Below are 15,534 nucleotides of genomic sequence, written 5' to 3' on the forward strand. Positions count from 1 at the left end.
GTGCATTCCAGGATTAATAAAGGGTCACCTGCCACACAACCACACCGAATTTCAGCACGTTTCGAGCAAGCAGCGCAGAGTTATTCCAATTAATCCCTAATATGGGTTAGGGTTGCAATTAGGGTTAGGGTTAGGGTTGTGATTAGGGTTAGGGTTAGGGTTGCTATTAGGGTTAGGGTTAGGGATGAATACCCATTGGAGCTCAAGATATTCTTCAATAACTTTTTTTCTGTAGGTCATAGAGATTTGGAAGTTGGTTCCATCTACACTAATGTGGCTATGCCCGATCCATTGGTACCACCCCCGAGCTTCTACGACCTTTGGAAGGGGTAGGGTTAGGGTTGTGATTGGTGTTTGATTTTTTGGTTGTGGTTAGGGTTAGGGTTAGGGCTGAATACCCATTGGAGCTCAAGATATTCTTCAGTAACTTTTTTTCTGTAGGTCATAGAGACTTGGAAGTTGGTTCCTTCTCCACTAATGTGGCTCTGCCCGATCCATTGGGACCATCCCCGAGCTTCTACGACCTTCGGAAATGGTGAAACCACCAAATCTATAAAAAAAAGTACAAGATATTTTTGAATAACTTTTCTTCTGAAAGTCCTAGAGACTTGTGCATTTCATGATTAATAAAGGGTGGCCTGCCACATAACCACACCGAATTTCAGCACGTTTCGAGCAAGCAGCGCAGAGTTATTCCAATTAATCCCTAATATGGGTTAGGGTTGCTATTAGGGTTAGGGTTAGGGTTGCTATTAGGGTTAGGGTTAGGGATGAATACCCATTGGACCTCAAGATATTCTTCAATAACTTTTTTTCTGTAGGTCATAGAGACTTGGAAGTTGGTTCCATCTACACTAATGTGGCTATGCCCGATCCATTGGTACCACCCCCAAGCTTCTACGACCTTTGGAAGGGGTAGGGTTAGGGTTGTGATTAGTGTTTGATTTTTTGGTTGTGATTAGGGTTAGGGTTAGGGCTGAAAACCTATAGGAGTTCAAGATATTGTTCAATAACTTTTTTTCTGAAGGTCATAGAGACTTGGAAGTTGGTTCCATCTCCACTAATGTGCCTCTGCCCGATCCATTGGGACCATCCCCGAGTTTCTACGACCTTCGGAAATGGTGAAACCACCAAATCTATAAAAAAAAAGTACAAGATATTTTTGAATAACTTTTCTTCTTAAAGTCCTAGAGACTTGTGCATTCCATGATTAATAAAGGGTCATCTGCCACACAACCACACCAAATTACAGCACGTTTCGAGCAAGCAGCGCAGAGTTATTCCAATTAATCCCTAATATGGGTTAGGGTTGCAATTAGGGTTAGGGTTAGGGTTGTGATTAGGGTTAGGGTTAGGGTTGCTATTAGGGTTAGGGTTAGGGATGAATACCCATTGGAGCTCAAGATATTCTTCAATAACTTTTTTTCTGTAGGTCATAGAGACTTGGAAGTTGGTTCCATCTCCACTAATGTTCCTCTGCCCGATCCATTGGGACCATCCCCGAGCTTCTACGACCTTCGGAAATGGTGAAACCACCAAATCTATAAAAAAAAAGTACACGATATTTTTGAATAACTTTTCTTCTGAAAGTCCTAGAGACTTGTGCATTTCATGATTAATAAAGGGTCACCTGCCACACAACCACACCGAATTTCAGCACGTTTCGTGCAAGCAGCGCAGAGTTATTCCAATTAATCCCTAATATGGGTTAGGGTTGCAATTAGGGTTAGGGTTAGGGTTGTGATTAGGGTTAGGGTTAGGGTTGCTATTAGGGTTAGGGTTAGGGATGAATACCCATTGGAGCTCAAGATATTCTTCAATAACTTTTTTTCTGTAGGTCATAGAGACTTGGAAGTTGGTTCCATCTCCACTAATGTGGCTATGCCCGATCCATTGGTACCACCACCGAGCTTCTACGACCTTTGGAAGGGGTAGGGTTAGGGTTGTGATTAGTGTTTGATTTTTTGGTTGTGATTAGGGTTAGGGTTAGGGCTGAAAACCTATAGGAGTTCAAGATATTGTTCAATAACTTTTTTTCTGAAGGTCATAGAGACTTGGAAGTTGGTTCCATCTCCACTAATGTGCCTCTGCCCGATCCATTGGGACCATCCCCAAGCTTCTACGACCTTCGGAAATGGTGAAACCACCAAATCTATAAAAAAAAAGTACACGATATTTTTGAATAACTTTTCTTCTAAAAAGTCCTAGAGACTTGTGCATTTCATGATTAATAAAGTGTCACCTGCCACACAACCACACCGAATTTCAGCACGTTTCGTGCAAGCAGCGCAGAGTTATTCTAATTAATCCCTAATATGGGTTAGGGTTGCAATTAGGGTTAGGGTTAGGGTTGTGATTAGGGTTAGGGTTAGGGTTGCTATTAGGGTTAGGGTTAGGGATGAATACCCATTGGACCTCAAGATATTCTTCAATAACTTTTTTTCTGTAGGTCATAGAGACTTGGAAGTTGGTTCCATCTCCACTAATGTGGCTATGCCCGATCCATTGGTACCACCACCGAGCTTCTACGACCTTTGGAAGGGGTAGGGTTAGGGTTGTGATTAGTGTTTGGGTTGTGATTAGTGTTTGATTTTTTGGTTGTGATTAGGGTTAGGGTTAGGGCTGAAAACCTATAGGAGTTCAAGATATTGTTCAATAACTTTTTTTCTGAAGGTCATAGAGACTTGGAAGTTGGTTCCATCTCCACTAATGTGCCTCTGCCCGATCCATTGGGACCATCCCCGAGTTTCTACGACCTTCGGAAATGGTGAAACCACCAAATCTATAAAAAAAAAGTACAAGATATTTTTGAATAACTGTTCTTCTTAAAGTCCTAGAGACTTGTGCATTCCATGATTAATAAAGGGTGGCCTGCCACACAACCACACCGAATTTCAGCACGTTTCGAGCAAGCAGCGCAGAGTTATTCCAATTAATCCCTAATATGGGTTAGGGTTGCAATTAGGGTTAGGGTTAGGGTTGTGATTAGGGTTAGGGTTAGGGTTGTGATTAGGGTTAGGGTTAGGGTTGCTATTAGGGTTAGGGTTAGGGATGAATACCCATTGGAGCTCAAGATATTCTTCAATAACTTTTTTTCTGTAGGTCATAGAGACTTGGCAGTTGGTTCCATCTCCACTAATGTGGCTCTGCCCGATCCATTGGTACCACCCCCGAGCTTCTACGACCTTTGGAAGGGGTAGGGTTAGGGTTGTGATTAGTGTTTGATTTTTTGGTTGTGGTTAGGGTTAGGGTTAAGGCTGAAAACCTATAGGAGTTCAAGATATTGTTCAATAACTTTTTTTCTGAAGGTCATAGAGACTTGGAAGTTGGTTCCATCTCCACTAATGTGGCTCTGCCCGATCCATTGGGACCATCCCAGAGCTTCTACGACCTTCGGAAATGGTGAAACCACCAAATCTATAAAAAAAAGTACAAGATATTTTTGAATAACTTTTCTTCTGAAAGTCCTAGAGACTTGTGCATTTCATGATTAATAAAGTGTCACCTGCCACACAACCACACCGAATTTCAGCACGTTTCGTGCAAGCAGCGCAGAGTTATTCGAATTAATCCCTAATATGGGTTAGGGTTGCAATTAGGGTTAGGGTTAGGGTTGTGATTAGGGTTAGGGTTAGGGTTGCTATTAGGGTTAGGGTTAGGGATGAATACCCATTGGACCTCAAGATATTCTTCAATAACATTTTTTCTGTAGGTCATAGAGACTTGGAAGTTGGTTCCATCTCCACTAATGTGGCTATGCCCGATCCATTGGTACCACCACCGAGCTTCTACGACCTTTGGAAGGGGTAGGGTTAGGGTTGTGATTAGTGTTTGATTTTTTGGTTGTGATTAGGGTTAGGGTTAGGGCTGAAAACCTATAGGAGTTCAAGATATTGTTCAATAACTTTTTTTCTGAAGGTCATAGAGACTTGGAAGTTGGTTCCATCTCCACTAATGTGCCTCTGCCCGATCCATTGGGACCATCCCCGAGCTTCTACGACCTTCGGAAATGGTGAAACCACCAAATCTATAAAAAAAAAGTACACGATATTTTTGAATAACTTTTCTTCTAAAAAGTCCTAGAGACTTGTGCATTTCATGATTAATAAAGTGTCACCTGCCACACAACCACACCGAATTTCAGCACGTTTCGAGCAAGCAGCGCAGAGTTATTCCAATTAATCCCTAATATGGGTTAGGGTTGCAATTAGGGTTAGGGTTAGGGTTGTGATTAGGGTTAGGGTTAGGGTTGTGATTAGGGTTGCTATTAGGGTTAGGGTTAGGGATGAATACCCATTGGAGCTCAAGATATTCTTCAATAACTTTTTTTCTGTAGGTCATAGAGACTTGGCAGTTGGTTCCATCTCCACTAATGTGCCTCTGCCCGATCCATTGGGACCATCCCCGAGTTTCTACGACCTTCGGAAATGGTGAAACCACCAAATCTATAAAAAAAAAGTACAAGATATTTTTGAATAACTTTTCTTCTTAAAGTCCTAGAGACTTGTGCATTCCATGATTAATAAAGGGTGGCCTGCCACACAACCACACCGAATTTCAGCACATTTCGAGCAAGCAGCGCAGAGTTATTCCAATTAATCCCTAATATGGGTTAGGGTTGCAATTAGGGTTAGGGTTAGGGTTGTGATTAGGGTTAGGGTTAGGGTTGCTATTAGGGTTAGGGTTAGGGATGAATACCCATTGGAGCTCAAGATATTCTTCAATAACTTTTTTTCTGTAGGTCATAGAGACTTGGAAGTTGGTTCCATCTCCACTAATGTGCCTCTGCCCGATCCATTGGGACCATCCCCGAGCTTCTACGACCTTCGGAAATGGTGAAACCACCAAATCTATTTAAAAAAAGTACACGATATTTTTGAATAACTTTTCTTCTAAAAAGTCCTAGAGACTTGTGCATTTCATGATTAATAAAGTGTCACCTGCCACACAACCACACCGAATTTCAGCACGTTTCGTGCAAGCAGCGCAGAGTTATTCTAATTAATCCCTAATATGGGTTAGGGTTGCAATTAGGGTTAGGGTTAGGGTTGTGATTAGGGTTAGGGTTAGGGTTGCTATTAGGGTTAGGGTTAGGGATGAATACCCATTGGACCTCAAGATATTCTTCAATAACTTTTTTTCTGTAGGTCATAGAGACTTGGAAGTTGGTTCCATCTCCACTAATGTGGCTATGCCCGATCCATTGGTACCACCACCGAGCTTCTACGACCTTTGGAAGGGGTAGGGTTAGGGTTGTGATTAGTGTTTGATTTTTTGGTTGTGATTAGGGTTAGGGTTAGGGCTGAAAACCTATAGGAGTTCAAGATATTGTTCAATAACTTTTTTTCTGAAGGTCATAGAGACTTGGAAGTTGGTTCCATCTCCACTAATGTGCCTCTGCCCGATCCATTGGGACCATCCCCGAGTTTCTACGACCTTCGGAAATGGTGAAACCACCAAATCTATAAAAAAAAAGTACAAGATATTTTTGAATAACTTTTCTTCTTAAAGTCCTAGAGACTTGTGCATTCCATGATTAATAAAGGGTGGCCTGCCACACAACCACACCGAATTTCAGCACGTTTCTAGCAAGCAGTGCAGAGTTATTCCAATTAATCCCTAATATGGGTTAGGGTTGCAATTAGGGTTAGGGTTAGGGTTGTGATTAGGGTTAGGGTTAGGGTTGTGATTAGGGTTAGGGTTAGGGTTGCTATTAGGGTTAGGGTTAGGGATGAATACCCATTGGAGCTCAAGATATTCTTCAATAACTTTTTTTCTGTAGGTCATAGAGACTTGGAAGTTGGTTCCATCTCCACTAATGTGGCTCTACCCGATCCATTGGTACCACCCCCGAGCTTCTACGACCTTTGGAAGGGGTAGGGTTAGGGTTGTGATTAGTGTTTGATTTTTTGGTTGTGGTTAGGGTTAAGGCTGAAAACCTATAGGAGTTCAAGATATTGTTCAATAACTTTTTTTCTGAAGGTCATAGAGACTTGGAAGTTGGTTCCATCTCCACTAATGTGGCTCTGCCCGATCCATTGGGACCATCCCAGAGCTTCTACGACCTTCGGAAATGGTGAAACCACCAAATCTATAAAAAAAAGTACAAGATATTTTTGAATAACTTTTCTTCTGAAAGTCCTAGAGACTTGTGCATTTCATGATTAATAAAGTGTCACCTGCCACACAACCACACCGAATTTCAGCACGTTTCGTGCAAGCAGCGCAGAGTTATTCGAATTAATCCCTAATATGGGTTAGGGTTGTGATTAGGGTTAGGGTTAGGGTTGCTATTAGGGTTAGGGTTAGGGATGAATACCCATTGGACCTCAAGATATTCTTCAATAACTTTTTTTCTGTAGGTCATAGAGACTTGGAAGTTGGTTCCATCTCCACTAATGTGGCTATGCCCGATCCATTGGTACCACCACCGAGCTTCTACGACCTTTGGAAGGGGTAGGGTTAGGGTTGTGATTAGTGTTTGATTTTTTGGTTGTGATTAGGGTTAGGGTTAGGGCTGAAAACCTATAGGAGTTCAAGATATTGTTCAATAACTTTTTTTCTGAAGGTCATAGAGACTTGGAAGTTGGTTCCATCTCCACTAATGTGCCTCTGCCCGATCCATTGGGACCATCCCCGAGTTTCTACGACCTTCGGAAATGGTGAAACCACCAAATCTATAAAAAAAAAGTACAAGATATTTTTGAATAACTTTTCTTCTTAAAGTCCTAGAGACTTGTGCATTCCATGATTAATAAAGGGTGGCCTGCCACACAACCACACCGAATTTCAGCACGTTTCTAGCAAGTAGCGCAGAGTTATTCCAATTAATCCCTAATATGGGTTAGGGTTGCAATTAGGGTTAGGGTTAGGGTTGTGATTAGGGTTAGGGTTAGGGTTGTGATTAGGGTTAGGGTTAGGGTTGCTATTAGGGTTAGGGTTAGGGATGAATACCCATTGGAGCTCAAGATATTCTTCAATAACTTTTTTTCTGTAGGTCATAGAGACTTGGAAGTTGGTTCCATCTCCACTAATGTGGCTCTGCCCGATCCATTGGTACCACCCCCGAGCTTCTACGACCTTTGGAAGGGGTAGGGTTAGGGTTGTGATTAGTGTTTGATTTTTTGGTTGTGGTTAGGGTTAGGGTTAAGGCTGAAAACCTATAGGAGTTCAAGATATTGTTCAATAACTTTTTTTCTGAAGGTCATAGAGACTTGGAAGTTGGTTCCATCTCCACTAATGTGGCTCTGCCCGATCCATTGGGACCATCCCAGAGCTTCTACGACCTTCGGAAATGGTGAAACCACCAAATCTATAAAAAAAAGTACAAGATATTTTTGAATAACTTTTCTTCTGAAAGTCCTAGAGACTTGTGCATTTCATAATTAATAAAGGGTGGCCTGCCACACAACCACACCAAATTACAGCACGTTTCGAGCAAGCAGCGCAGAGTTATTCCAATTAATCCCTAATATGGGTTAGGGTTGCAATTAGGGTTAGGGTTAGGGTTGCGATTAGGGTTAGGGTTAGGGTTAGGGTTGTGATTAGGGTTAGGGTTAGGGTTGCTATTAGGGTTAGGGTTAGGGATGAATACCCATTGGAGCTCAAGATATTCTTCAATAACTTTTTTTCTGTAGGTCATAGAGACTTGGAAGTTGGTTCCATCTCCACTAATGTGGCTATGCCCGATCCATTGGTATTACCACCGAGCTTCTACGACCTTTGGAAGGGGTAGGGTTAGGGTTGTGATTAGTGTTTGATTTTTTGGTTGTGATTAGGGTTAGGGTTAGGGCTGAAAACCTATAGGAGTTCAAGATATTGTTCAATAACTTTTTTTCTGAAGGTCATAGAGACTTGGAAGTTGGTTCCATCTCCACTAATGTGCCTCTGCCCGATCCATTGGTACCACCACCGAGTTTCTACGACCTTCGGAAATGGTGAAACCACCAAATCTATAAAAAAAAAGTACAAGATATTTTTGAATAACTTTTCTTCTTAAAGTCCTAGAGACTTGTGCATTCCATGATTAATAAAGGGTCACCTGCCACACAACCACACCGAATTTCAGCACGTTTCGAGCAAGCAGCGCAGAGTTATTCCAATTAATCCCTAATATGGGTTAGGGTTGCAATTAGGGTTAGGGTTAGGGTTGCGATTAGGGTTAGGGTTGCTATTAGGGTTAGGGTTAGGGATGAATACCCATTGGAGCTCAAGATATTCTTCAATAACCTTTTTTCTGTAGGTCATAGAGACTTGGAAGTTGGTTCCATCTCCACTAATGTGGCTATGCCCGATCCATTGGTACCACCACCGAGCTTCTACGACCTTTGGAAGGGGTAGGGTTAGGGTTGTGATTAGTGTTTGATTTTTTGGTTGTGATTAGGGTTAGGGTTAGGGCTGAAAACCTATAGGAGTTCAAGATATTGTTCAATAACTTTTTTTCTGAAGGTCATAGAGACTTGGAAGTTGGTTCCATCTCCACTAATGTGCCTCTGCCCGATCCATTGGGACCATCCCCGAGTTTCTACGACCTTCGGAAATGGTGAAACCACCAAATCTATAAAAAAAAAGTACAAGATATTTTTGAATAACTTTTCTTCTTAAAGTCCTAGAGACTTGTGCATTCCATGATTAATAAAGGGTCATCTGCCACACAACCACACCGAATTTCAGCACGTTTCGAGCAAGCAGCGCAGAGTTATTCCAATTAATCCCTAATATGGGTTAGGGTTGCAATTAGGGTTAGGGTTAGGGTTGTGATTAGGGTTAGGGTTAGGGTTGTGATTAGGGTTAGGGTTAGGGTTGCTATTAGGGTTAGGGTTAGGGATGAATACCCATTGGAGCTCAAGATATTCTTCAATAACTTTTTTTCTGTAGGTCATAGAGACTTGGAAGTTGGTTCCATCTCCACTAATGTGGCTCTGCCCGATCCATTGGTACCACCCCCGAGCTTCTACGACCTTTGGAAGGGGTAGGGTTAGGGTTGTGATTAGTGTTTGATTTTTTGGTTGTGGTTAGGGTTAGGGTTAAGGCTGAAAACCTATAGGAGTTCAAGATATTGTTCAATAACTTTTTTTCTGAAGGTCATAGAGACTTGGAAGTTGGTTCCATCTCCACTAATGTGGCTCTGCCCGATCCATTGGGACCATCCCAGAGCTTCTACGACCTTCGGAAATGGTGAAACCACCAAATCTATAAAAAAAAGTACAAGATATTTTTGAATAACTTTTCTTCTGAAAGTCCTAGAGACTTGTGCATTTGATAATTAATAAAGGGTGGCCTGCCACACAACCACACCAAATTACAGCACGTTTCGAGCAAGCAGCGCAGAGTTATTCCAATTAATCCCTAATATGGGTTAGGGTTGCAATTAGGGTTAGGGTTAGGGTTGCGATTAGGGTTAGGGTTAGGGTTGTGATTAGGGTTAGGGTTAGGGTTGTGATTAGGGTTAGGGTTAGGGTTGCTATTAGGGTTAGGGTTAGGGATGAATACCCATTGGAGCTCAAGATATTCTTCAATAACTTTTTTTCTGTAGGTCATAGAGACTTGGAAGTTGGTTCCATCTCCACTAATGTGGCTATGCCCGATCCATTGGTATTACCACCGAGCTTCTACGACCTTTGGAAGGGGTAGGGTTAGGGTTGTGATTAGTGTTTGATTTTTTGGTTGTGATTAGGGTTAGGGTTAGGGCTGAAAACCTATAGGAGTTCAAGATATTGTTCAATAACTTTTTTTCTGAAGGTCATAGAGACTTGGAAGTTGGTTCCATCTCCACTAATGTGCCTCTGCCCGATCCACTGGTACCACCACCGAGTTTCTACGACCTTCGGAAATGGTGAAACCACCAAATCTATAAAAAAAAAGTACAAGATATTTTTGAATAACTTTTCTTCTGAAAGTCCTAGAGACTTGTGCATTCCATGATTAATAAAGGGTCACCTGCCACACAACCACACCGAATTTCAGCACGTTTCGAGCAAGCAGCGCAGAGTTATTCCAATTAATCCCTAATATGGGTTAGGGTTGCAATTAGGGTTAGGGTTAGGGTTGCGATTAGGGTTAGGGTTGCTATTAGGGTTAGGGTTAGGGATGAATACCCATTGGAGCTCAAGATATTCTTCAATAACTTTTTTTCTGTAGGTCATAGAGACTTGGAAGTTGGTTCCATCTACACTAATGTGGCTATGCCCGATCCATTGGCACCACCCCCGAGCTTCTACGACCTTTGGAAGGGGTAGGGTTAGGGTTGTGATTGGTGTTTGATTTTTTGGTTGTGGTTAGGGTTAGGGTTAGGGCTGAATACCCATTGGAGCTCAAGATATTCTTCAATAACTTTTTTTCTGTAGGTCATAGAGACTTGGAAGTTGGTTCCTTCTCCACTAATGTGGCTCTGCCCGATCCATTGGGACCATTCCCGAGCTTCTACGACCTTCGGAAATGGTGAAACCACCAAATCTATAAAAAAAAGTACAAGATATTTTTGAATAACTTTTCTTCTGAAAGTCCTAGAGACTTGTGCATTTTATGATTAATAAAGGGTGGCCTGCCACACAACCACACCGAATTTCAGCACGTTTCGAGCAAGCAGCGCAGAGTTATTCCAATTAATCCCTAATATGGGTTAGGGTTGCAATTACGGTTAGGGTTAGGGTTGTGATTAGGGTTAGGGTTAGGGTTGCTATTAGGGTTAGGGTTAGGGATGAATACCCATTGGACCTCAAGATATTCTTCAATAACTTTTTTTCTGTAGGTCATAGAGACTTGGAAGTTGGTTCCATCTCCACTAATGTGGCTATGCCCGATCCATTGGTACCACCACCGAGCTTCTACGACCTTTGGAAGGGGTAGGGTTAGGGTTGTGATTAGTGTTTGATTTTTTGGTTGTGATTAGGGTTAGGGTTAGGGCTGAAAACCTATAGGAGTTCAAGATATTGTTCAATAACTTTTTTTCTGAAGGTCATAGAGACTTGGAAGTTGGTTCCATCTCCACTAATGTGGCTCTGCCCGATCCATTGGGACCATCCCCGAGTTTCTACGACCTTCGGAAATGGTGAAACCACCAAATCTATAAAAAAAAAGTACAAGATATTTTTGAATAACTTTTCTTCTGAAAGTCCTAGAGACTTGTGCATTCCATGATTAATAAAGGGTCACCTGCCACACAACCACACCGAATTTCAGCACGTTTCGAGCAAGCAGCGCAGAGTTATTACAATTAATCCCTAATATGGGTTAGGGTTGCAATTACGGTTAGGGTTAGGGTTGTGATTAGGGTTAGGGTTAGGGTTGCTATTAGGGTTAGGGTTAGGGATGAATACCCATTGGAGCTCAAGATATTCTTCAATAACTTTTTTTCTGTAGGTCATAGAGATTTGGAAGTTGGTTCCATCTACACTAATGTGGCTATGCCCGATCCATTGGCACCACCCCCGAGCTTCTACGACCTTTGGAAGGGGTAGGGTTAGGGTTGTGATTGGTGTTTGATTTTTTGGTTGTGGTTAGGGTTAGGGTTAGGGCTGAATACCCATTGGAGCTCAAGATATTCTTCAATAACTTTTTTTCTGTAGGTCATAGAGACTTGGAAGTTGGTTCCTTCTACACTAATGTGGCTCTGCCCGATCCATTGGGACCATCCCCGAGCTTCTACGACCTTCGGAAATGGTGAAACCACCAAATCTATAAAAAAAAGTACAAGATATTTTTGAATAACTTTTCTTCTGAAAGTCCTAGAGACTTGTGCATTTCATGATTAATAAAGGGTGGCCTGCCACACAACCACACCGAATTTCAGCACGTTTCGAGCAAGCAGCGCAGAGTTATTCCAATTAATCCCTAATATGGGTTAGGGTTGCAATTAGGGTTAGGGTTAGGGTTGCTATTAGGGTTAGGGTTAGGGATGAATACCCATTGGACCTCAAGATATTCTTCAATAACTTTTATTCTGTAGGTCATAGAGACTTGGAAGTTGGTTCCATCTACACTAATGTTGCTATGCCCGATCCATTGGTACCACCCCCGAGCTTCTACGACCTTTGGAAGGGGTAGGGTTAGGGTTGTGATTAGTGTTTGATTTTTTGGTTGTGGTTAGGGTTAGGGTTAAGGCTGAAAACCTATAGGAGTTCAAGATATTCTTCAATAACTTTTTTTCTGTAGGTCATAGAGATTTGGAAGTTGGTTCCATCTACACTAATGTGGCTATGCCCGATCCATTGGTACCACCTCCGAGCTTCTACGACCTTTAAAAGGGGTAGGGTTAGGGTTGTGATTGGTGTTTGATTTTTTGGTTGTGGTTAGGGTTAGGGTTAAGGCTGAAAACCTATAGGAGTTCAAGATATTGTTCAATAACGTTTTTTCTGTAGGTCATAGAGACTTGGAAGTTGGTTCCATCTCCACTAATGTGCCTCTGCCCGATCCATTGGGACCATCCCCGAGTTTCTACGACCTTCGGAAATGGTGAAACCACCAAATCTATAAAAAAAAAGTACAAGATATTTTTGAATAACTTTTCTTCTTAAAGTCCTAGAGACTTGTGCATTCCATGATTAATAAAGGGTCATCTGCCACACAACCACACCGAATTTCAGCACGTTTCGAGCAAGCAGCGCAGAGTTATTCCAATTAATCCCTAATATGGGTTAGGGTTGCAATTAGGGTTAGGGTTAGGGTTGTGATTAGGGTTAGGGTTAGGGTTGTGATTAGGGTTAGGGTTAGGGTTGCTATTAGGGTTAGGGTTAGGGATGAATACCCATTGGAGCTCAAGATATTCTTCAATAACTTTTTTTCTGTAGGTCATAGAGACTTGGAAGTTGGTTCCATCTCCACTAATGTGGCTCTGCCCGATCCATTGGTACCACCCCCGAGCTTCTACGACCTTTGGAAGGGGTAGGGTTAGGGTTGTGATTAGTGTTTGATTTTTTGGTTGTGGTTAGGGTTAGGGTTAAGGCTGAAAACCTATAGGAGTTCAAGATATTGTTCAATAACTTTTTTTCTGAAGGTCATAGAGACTTGGAAGTTGGTTCCATCTCCACTAATGTGGCTCTGCCCGATCCATTGGGACCATCCCAGAGCTTCTACGACCTTCGGAAATGGTGAAACCACCAAATCTATAAAAAAAAGTACAAGATATTTTTGAATAACTTTTCTTCTGAAAGTCCTAGAGACTTGTGCATTTGATAATTAATAAAGGGTGGCCTGCCACACAACCACACCAAATTACAGCACGTTTCGAGCAAGCAGCGCAGAGTTATTCCAATTAATCCCTAATATGGGTTAGGGTTGCAATTAGGGTTAGGGTTAGGGTTGCGATTAGGGTTAGGGTTAGGGTTGTGATTAGGGTTAGGGTTAGGGTTGTGATTAGGGTTAGGGTTAGGGTTGCTATTAGGGTTAGGGTTAGGGATGAATACCCATTGGAGCTCAAGATATTCTTCAATAACTTTTTTTCTGTAGGTCATAGAGACTTGGAAGTTGGTTCCATCTCCACTAATGTGGCTATGCCCGATCCATTGGTATTACCACCGAGCTTCTACGACCTTTGGAAGGGGTAGGGTTAGGGTTGTGATTAGTGTTTGATTTTTTGGTTGTGATTAGGGTTAGGGTTAGGGCTGAAAACCTATAGGAGTTCAAGATATTGTTCAATAACTTTTTTTCTGAAGGTCATAGAGACTTGGAAGTTGGTTCCATCTCCACTAATGTGCCTCTGCCCGATCCACTGGTACCACCACCGAGTTTCTACGACCTTCGGAAATGGTGAAACCACCAAATCTATAAAAAAAAAGTACAAGATATTTTTGAATAACTTTTCTTCTGAAAGTCCTAGAGACTTGTGCATTCCATGATTAATAAAGGGTCACCTGCCACACAACCACACCGAATTTCAGCACGTTTCGAGCAAGCAGCGCAGAGTTATTCCAATTAATCCCTAATATGGGTTAGGGTTGCAATTAGGGTTAGGGTTAGGGTTGCGATTAGGGTTAGGGTTGCTATTAGGGTTAGGGTTAGGGATGAATACCCATTGGAGCTCAAGATATTCTTCAATAACTTTTTTTCTGTAGGTCATAGAGACTTGGAAGTTGGTTCCATCTACACTAATGTGGCTATGCCCGATCCATTGGCACCACCCCCGAGCTTCTACGACCTTTGGAAGGGGTAGGGTTAGGGTTGTGATTGGTGTTTGATTTTTTGGTTGTGGTTAGGGTTAGGGTTAGGGCTGAATACCCATTGGAGCTCAAGATATTCTTCAATAACTTTTTTTCTGTAGGTCATAGAGACTTGGAAGTTGGTTCCTTCTCCACTAATGTGGCTCTGCCCGATCCATTGGGACCATTCCCGAGCTTCTACGACCTTCGGAAATGGTGAAACCACCAAATCTATAAAAAAAAGTACAAGATATTTTTGAATAACTTTTCTTCTGAAAGTCCTAGAGACTTGTGCATTTTATGATTAATAAAGGGTGGCCTGCCACACAACCACACCGAATTTCAGCACGTTTCGAGCAAGCAGCGCAGAGTTATTCCAATTAATCCCTAATATGGGTTAGGGTTGCAATTAGGGTTAGGGTTAGGGTTGTGATTAGGGTTAGGGTTAGGGTTGCTATTAGGGTTAGGGTTAGGGATGAATACCCATTGGACCTCAAGATATTCTTCAATAACTTTTTTTCTGTAGGTCATAGAGACTTGGAAGTTGGTTCCATCTCCACTAATGTGGCTATGCCCGATCCATTGGTACCACCACCGAGCTTCTACGACCTTTGGAAGGGGTAGGGTTAGGGTTGTGATTAGTGTTTGATTTTTTGGTTGTGATTAGGGTTAGGGTTAGGGCTGAAAACCTATAGGAGTTCAAGATATTGTTCAATAACTTTTTTTCTGAAGGTCATAGAGACTTGGAAGTTGGTTCCATCTCCACTAATGTGGCTCTGCCCGATCCATTGGGACCATCCCCGAGTTTCTACGACCTTCGGAAATGGTGAAACCACCAAATCTATAAAAAAAAAGTACAAGATATTTTTGAATAACTTTTCTTCTGAAAGTCCTAGAGACTTGTGCATTCCATGATTAATAAAGGGTCACCTGCCACACAACCACACCGAATTTCAGCACGTTTCGAGCAAGCAGCGCAGAGTTATTACAATTAATCCCTAATATGGGTTAGGGTTGCAATTACGGTTAGGGTTAGGGTTGTGATTAGGGTTAGGGTTAGGGTTGCTATTAGGGTTAGGGTTAGGGATGAATACCCATTGGAGCTCAAGATATTCTTCAATAACTTTTTTTCTGTAGGTCATAGAGATTTGGAAGTTGGTTCCATCTACACTAATGTGGCTATGCCCGATCCATTGGCACCACCCCCGAGCTTCTACGACCTTTGGAAGGGGTAGGGTTAGGGTTGTGATTGGTGTTTGATTTTTTGGTTGTGGTTAGGGTTAGGGTTAGGGCTGAATACCCATTGGAGCTCAAGATATTCTTCAATAACTTTTTTTCTGTAGGTCATAGAGACTTGGAAGTTGGTTCCTTCTACACTAATGTGGCTCTGCCCGATCCA

The sequence above is a fragment of the Paralichthys olivaceus genome, chromosome 7 (assembly GCF_024713975.1).
Source record: "Paralichthys olivaceus isolate ysfri-2021 chromosome 7, ASM2471397v2, whole genome shotgun sequence".
In the NCBI taxonomy this organism is placed as follows: Eukaryota; Metazoa; Chordata; class Actinopteri; order Pleuronectiformes; family Paralichthyidae; genus Paralichthys; species Paralichthys olivaceus.